This window comes from Tiliqua scincoides, chromosome 9 (assembly GCF_035046505.1).
Source record: "Tiliqua scincoides isolate rTilSci1 chromosome 9, rTilSci1.hap2, whole genome shotgun sequence".
Lineage (NCBI taxonomy): Eukaryota > Metazoa > Chordata > Lepidosauria > Squamata > Scincidae > Tiliqua > Tiliqua scincoides.
This window is the reverse complement of record NC_089829.1, coordinates 43582615-43588283: the sequence shown is the minus strand read 5'-3', so window position 1 is coordinate 43588283 and position 5669 is coordinate 43582615. Positions and strand designations below refer to the sequence as shown.

The following is a 5669-nucleotide window of genomic DNA, read 5'->3' as shown; positions in this document are numbered from 1 at the left end:
ACTGAGGACTGCAATTCTTTCTTTCCTTGTTTACCCATGAAGGTTGGAAACTGACTTCCAGTGGCGGGGTGATGCTCACCAGTCAGCCCATTGCTCCCATATTTGCTATGCTACATTGGCTTCCGGTGAAATCTCGTATTGATTTTGAGCTGTTGTTACATGCCAAGTGTTCAAACAGTTTAGCACCTGGGTACACAGACAGCTGCTTGACACTAAAGGCCACCTCTAGATCTCTGGAAATTTCACAGTTTCACAATGGTCAGAGAAAACTGCATGGAGATCTTCTCGGCAAGTTTGATCTTCTAAGTCTCCAGACAATTTCAGCAAGCATCCCTTATTCTCTAAAGCAGGGGCGCCCAAACCCTGGCCCGGGGGCCACTTGCGGCCCTCAGGGGCTCCCAATCAGGCCCTTGGGGAGCCCCCAGTCTCCAATGAGCCTCTGGCCCTCCAGAGACTTGCTGGAGCCCATGCTGGCCCAATGCAACTGCTCTCAGCATGAGGACAACTGTTCAACCTCTCATCTGAGCTGTGGGACGTGGGCTCCCTCCATTACTTGCTGTTTCACATCTGTGACTCAGCAGTGGCAGAAAAGGAAATGCTGGCCTTGCTTTATGCAAGGCCTTTTATAGGCCTTGAGCTACTGCAACACCTTCATTCATTCATATAAGTTCCATCTCTAATAAATTCATTTATGTAAATTTATTCAAATTTTAAATGTAAATTAATTCTTTTTTTCCCCGGCCCTCGACACAGTGTCAGAGAGATGATGTGGCCCTCCTGCCAAAATGTTTGGACACCCCTGCTCTAAAGATTTCATTTCAGCTTCTTCTGCTTGTTTCTCTTTCTTTTCCCGTTTGGCCTTGGCTTCCACTTTTTTGTCGTCTTTTCTCATCATTCTTCTTTTCAAAGTAATAATAATACAGGTATAATCTTCCTTGATTATACCTGATTATAATACAGGTAATCTTCCTTGAGAAACACAGTAAGTTCTGTGTCATCATATTTTTGGTTTGGAGTGTCCACAAATTTCTTGGCTGCTTCGACACTATCAAATACTGCAGATACAGATCCCTTAAAACTCTTCTCCAATGTTCTCCTCATGAAAATGTTTTCAATTTTGCCTTCATTATCTAGCCATCCTTTGATATCATCAAGGTTTGAGTCTAATGGAAAGCCTTGAATATACACAGATCTGCTTTTAACTTCATTCTTATGTTGGCATCCTTCAGTCTCGGAAGACTATGGTATTGCGCTCCAAATAGTGGTTCTGGAGCAGAGTGTCCTCTCCAGTGTGCGAAGCCTGGGTAACATAGATATGGAGGATAGACTGTTATCCATACAGCAAATCCCCCCTCTCCACGTCGCTGAAATGGTCCAATGGAAAGGCAGAGGCCAATACGGTTGGTTCCAGCGGCGTCGCAGGAGTTGCCAGAACGTGACTGTGTTCAGCCATGAACTGCCTCAGGGACTCCGGCTCCGGATTTTGCCTCGAGGTTGACTCCTGAAGCCTTTTCCACAACTGGATGTAGCCACAAGGCAGTGGAGGTTTGGGATCAGAGTTTTCCTTCTCTCAGATGAGCTGCCTTCCCAGGCTAATGAGTCCCATCTACTCGAGTCCCATCCCGTGGGGGGACAAGAATAGGCCCTCAGTTTGGCTGTTCATTCTTATATTGTTCCGTTATTTCAGGCAAAGGTTTGTTTGGAGTTTTTCAGATTTTGGATTCGTTTTTGCTGACTTCCATAAGCCCAGTCTTTGATTAGTAATTGTCTAACAATGTCCGTATCAGAGCCATTAAGCGACACTAAGAGAGGAAGTAAAAAACAGCTCCTTAGATCTGAATATTATTATTATTATTATTATTATTATTATTATTATTATTATTATTATTATACTGTTATATACTGAATAGTGGAAACAACTTAGTAAAATATGGGGGACTGTCTCCAGGGAACCTGTGCCACAGCGACATGCTTTGGATTGTTTGGCATTAAACCTAGCTTTCATCTGATTTGAGGGAAGGGCATTAAATCTAGCTAGGGAAAACACTCTGCGTTCATGCGGATTATCTTGTTAGCTGTTGCCTTGTATTTGAGTTACGTCTACGAACCGTATGTGATTTCTTTTCACCTATTGTCACTTCCCCCTCTGCCCTTGACCTTCTCCATTTTACTATTTTTCTATTTTAAATAGAAAACTGCCACAAGAAGTTTATATATCTCCTTTTAATTTATATACACACTTCTGCGTGCCTAGAGAGGTCTCTTCCTTGAGTTTGTCCCTTATTTGGGGGTGACCGTGTTATATTTCCAAACTAATCAGCACTTCTGAGATCTCTATTAGAAGGATTTGTACCCCATGATAAGCAGATCTGATTCTGCAGTCTAAAGTCTGAACAATGCGACCAGATATATGGCCCATACCACTGAACCCGTGATTAGTATGGATTAGTCACACAGGCTGTGCTCTTGCCCAGAGACTTCAGTGGGACCCTTTTCCATTTGCTTTAATTGATTGGACTGTCAGGTACGAAGAACTGTGAACCAAGTAATAGAACTATTATAGTAATTGAGCGTGGCTGGGACACCTTTCTTCCATCAGAGGGTGACCTCCTAGAAAAATCCATTACATGAAGCAGGTGCAGCTGTGTCCTGAGAATCCTGCAACCCCCATGCATGTGCAAAAATGAGATTGCGAACTAGCAATAACCCTGATATTAGAGGTCAGCATAGATGAGATTGACTTGGAATAAGAAGTATTTTTCCCTCTCCTCCAACATTCTTCTGTTGATGAAAATCTGTTCCATAAGCCTCATTCTCCTTTCCTCTTCTTTCTCTACCTCTTCCTTACGGTCACGCATATCTTTCATTCTTGGTCACCTTGCCAGAGGAGTTTCCTCAGCAACAGATGAGGGAACAGAATCACACCATACTACAAAGAACTTGCATCAAACTCCATATGCGAGTGAATCAGCGCTGGCATTTGTTTCTGCACTAGGGTTGGTCAAATTCATGTGGATTAGTTTCTCTATAGGGCTTCCCACATTATATTGGGGTTCTGTTCTGTTCCCTGTGATAAGGAAACCTGCGCATAATGAAATCCATGGGTTTGGGGGGGGGGAGCTGTAATCCTCTGGAAGGTGTTCTGAGGGCCAGGGATGCTGCATGCCTTCTAAGGTCTCTGGGAGTCCTTACGAGGTCACTTCCAGTTTTATGGGAAAACCAGAAGTGACATTTTAATGTCTCCAAAGTCACTTCTGGTTTTCCTGTAAAACCAGAAGTGACCTTCCAAGGTCTCCCAGAGACCTGGAGTGTGCAGCCTTCCCGGCCCTCAGAACACCCTCCAACGGCAAGGGGAGCACAGCTCCCCTTGTCTCCAGTGGGTCCATGTGGGTTGGACCCATAGGTTCAGAGACCCGCAGATAATGAAATCTGCAGGTCCCGAATCTGCAGATACAGCAGGCCCATTGCACTTAAATTTTTAGACTGTTTTTCCAAGAGATCAAAATGATTTACAAAAAAAATAAAAAAAATAAAAAAAATGATGAGATGATGATGATGATGATGATGATGATGATGATGATGATGATGATGATTAATAACAGTATTTATATACCGCTTTTCAACTAAAAGTTCACAAAGCGGTTTACAGAGAAAATCAAACAAACAACTAGTGGCTCCCTGTCCCAAAAGGGCTCACAATCTAAAAAGATGCCGAAGAACACCAGCAGACAGCCACTAGAAAAGACACTGCTGGGTGAGGTTGGCCAGTGACTCTCTAATCATACACATAATTAACACAATATCTACATACACTGAAATATTAAAGCCAACCAACAATGATAGAGTAAAGATGATCTTGCCAAATAAAACCTTTTTTGCGTCTTCTTCTATCAGTAATCAGTAAACTCGGAACAAGCACAGGATCCCTACATGGATTGCAGATGTCCCCCTAATATTCCATGAGAATGAATGGACACAGAACAGCGTAAGAAGCAAGAGTATGATCCCCACCCCCGCTCATTAAAATGCAGACCCTTTACTACCACTTTGTGAGAGTAGTAGTCACTGTGTCCAAGAAAGAATTAAGATGGCTGTTTACTACTGATGTCACTGATGTTTAAAATTCACTGGTTCAGAGTATAATGCTTGGAGAGTTGAAATGCTTAGGTCCAATCTGCCTAATACATTACACCATCACTTGTGGTTGTTTTTTTCCCCTCCAGCTCAAATAGTCAACTGAGCTGAAAAGCATCTAACTTCCACCAACCTTAATTTTCTCCATTTTCCTGGCTACAATTGCTGCAGTGATGGTGGAAGAGAGGGTGTCACCCCCTCCCTAACTCCTAAAACTCTGCTATAGCAGTTACTGGGGTGGGGGTATCAATCAAGGAGACAGCATGAAGGGAATGTTTTTATCCCAATAGAGCATAGCAGAGCTAGTCTGAATACCTGGAGCCTGTTTCCTGTATACAATAGGAAAGTTCTGGACATAAGTGAAAATCAAAAATCTGAGATAGTGCCTCAACCAAGACACCATATTATATGGAGACTCCCAGCCAACTTTTTTGAGTTCCTGAAAATAATCAGGTAGATTATCCCTTACCTGGATATCTGAAATCCAGACATTTTTGTCCAAGACTTGTTTTCTGTATGTAAACACTAGATGGTCTTCTGCTCATTCCCACATGCAGTGTAGCTACAGGATGTAAGTTCTCTTCTCTTCTCAGTGGTTCATACCTGTACAGACATTGTTGAAGAACGTCAGAGGCCAGCAGACAGCCATATGGATAACCGTGAAAAGCATTTTCTCTTATATTTATGCAGTTATTCCAAAATCCAGACAGATCCGAAATCCAGGCTCCTTCCCATCCCAAGCAGACTGGATAAGGGATACTCAATCTGTATCTCAAATTTCAGAATCAAATCAACATTTGGGATTTCCTGCAGAAGAATCTGAAAAAAATTAACCAGAATTAGGGCCCAATCCTATCCAATTTTCCAGTGCCGGTGCAACCGTGCCAATAGGGCATGCACTGCATCTTGTGATGGGGCAGCAGTCACAGAGGTCTCCTTAAGGTATGGGAACATTTGTTCCTTTACCATGGGTCTGCATTGCAACTGCACCGGTGCTGGAAAATTGGATAGGATTGGGCCCAATCCTATGGTCTGCACTGCGCCTCTGCGGCACGGACCACAGTTGCAAATGTGCTGTAAGGCACGATTGCGGGGCTTACTGCTGGGCTCCTGCCAGAGGTGCCTCCTGCGGTAGCGCGGGAGGCACTGGATGCAGCGGCAGCCCTAATGGTGCCGCCGAATGGGGGCACCCTGGGCAGCTCAGGATTGGGCTGCTCCTTAAAATTGGACTGCCCATCTTTGACCAAAATTGAAAGTATTTTCGTTCTGCTCTTGTCATGATCCATCAAGAAAAATCAAAGCTTTGGAAGACATTATGTCTAAACATACACATGGACCTAGACCAGGGGTGCTCAATAGGTGGATCGCGATCTACCGGTAGATCGTGAGGCAAAATGAGTAGATTGCGGAGTGCCGACCCCCCCCTTCAGGTGCCTCTGGGAGGAAACGCCGGGAGTAAGGCCCATTGTACTCAATGGGGCTTACTCCCAGGTAAGTGTGGCTAGGATTGCAGCCTCGCAGCCTAATCCTAGGCA

General features: G+C 44.0%; 1 pseudogene; it reads right to left on the bottom strand.

Moving 5' to 3' along the window:
• Positions 1 to 225: 225 nt before the first annotated feature.
• Positions 226 to 4538, bottom strand: LOC136660667 (lupus La protein homolog; annotated as a pseudogene).
• Between the last annotated feature and the right edge of the window lie 1131 nt (positions 4539 to 5669).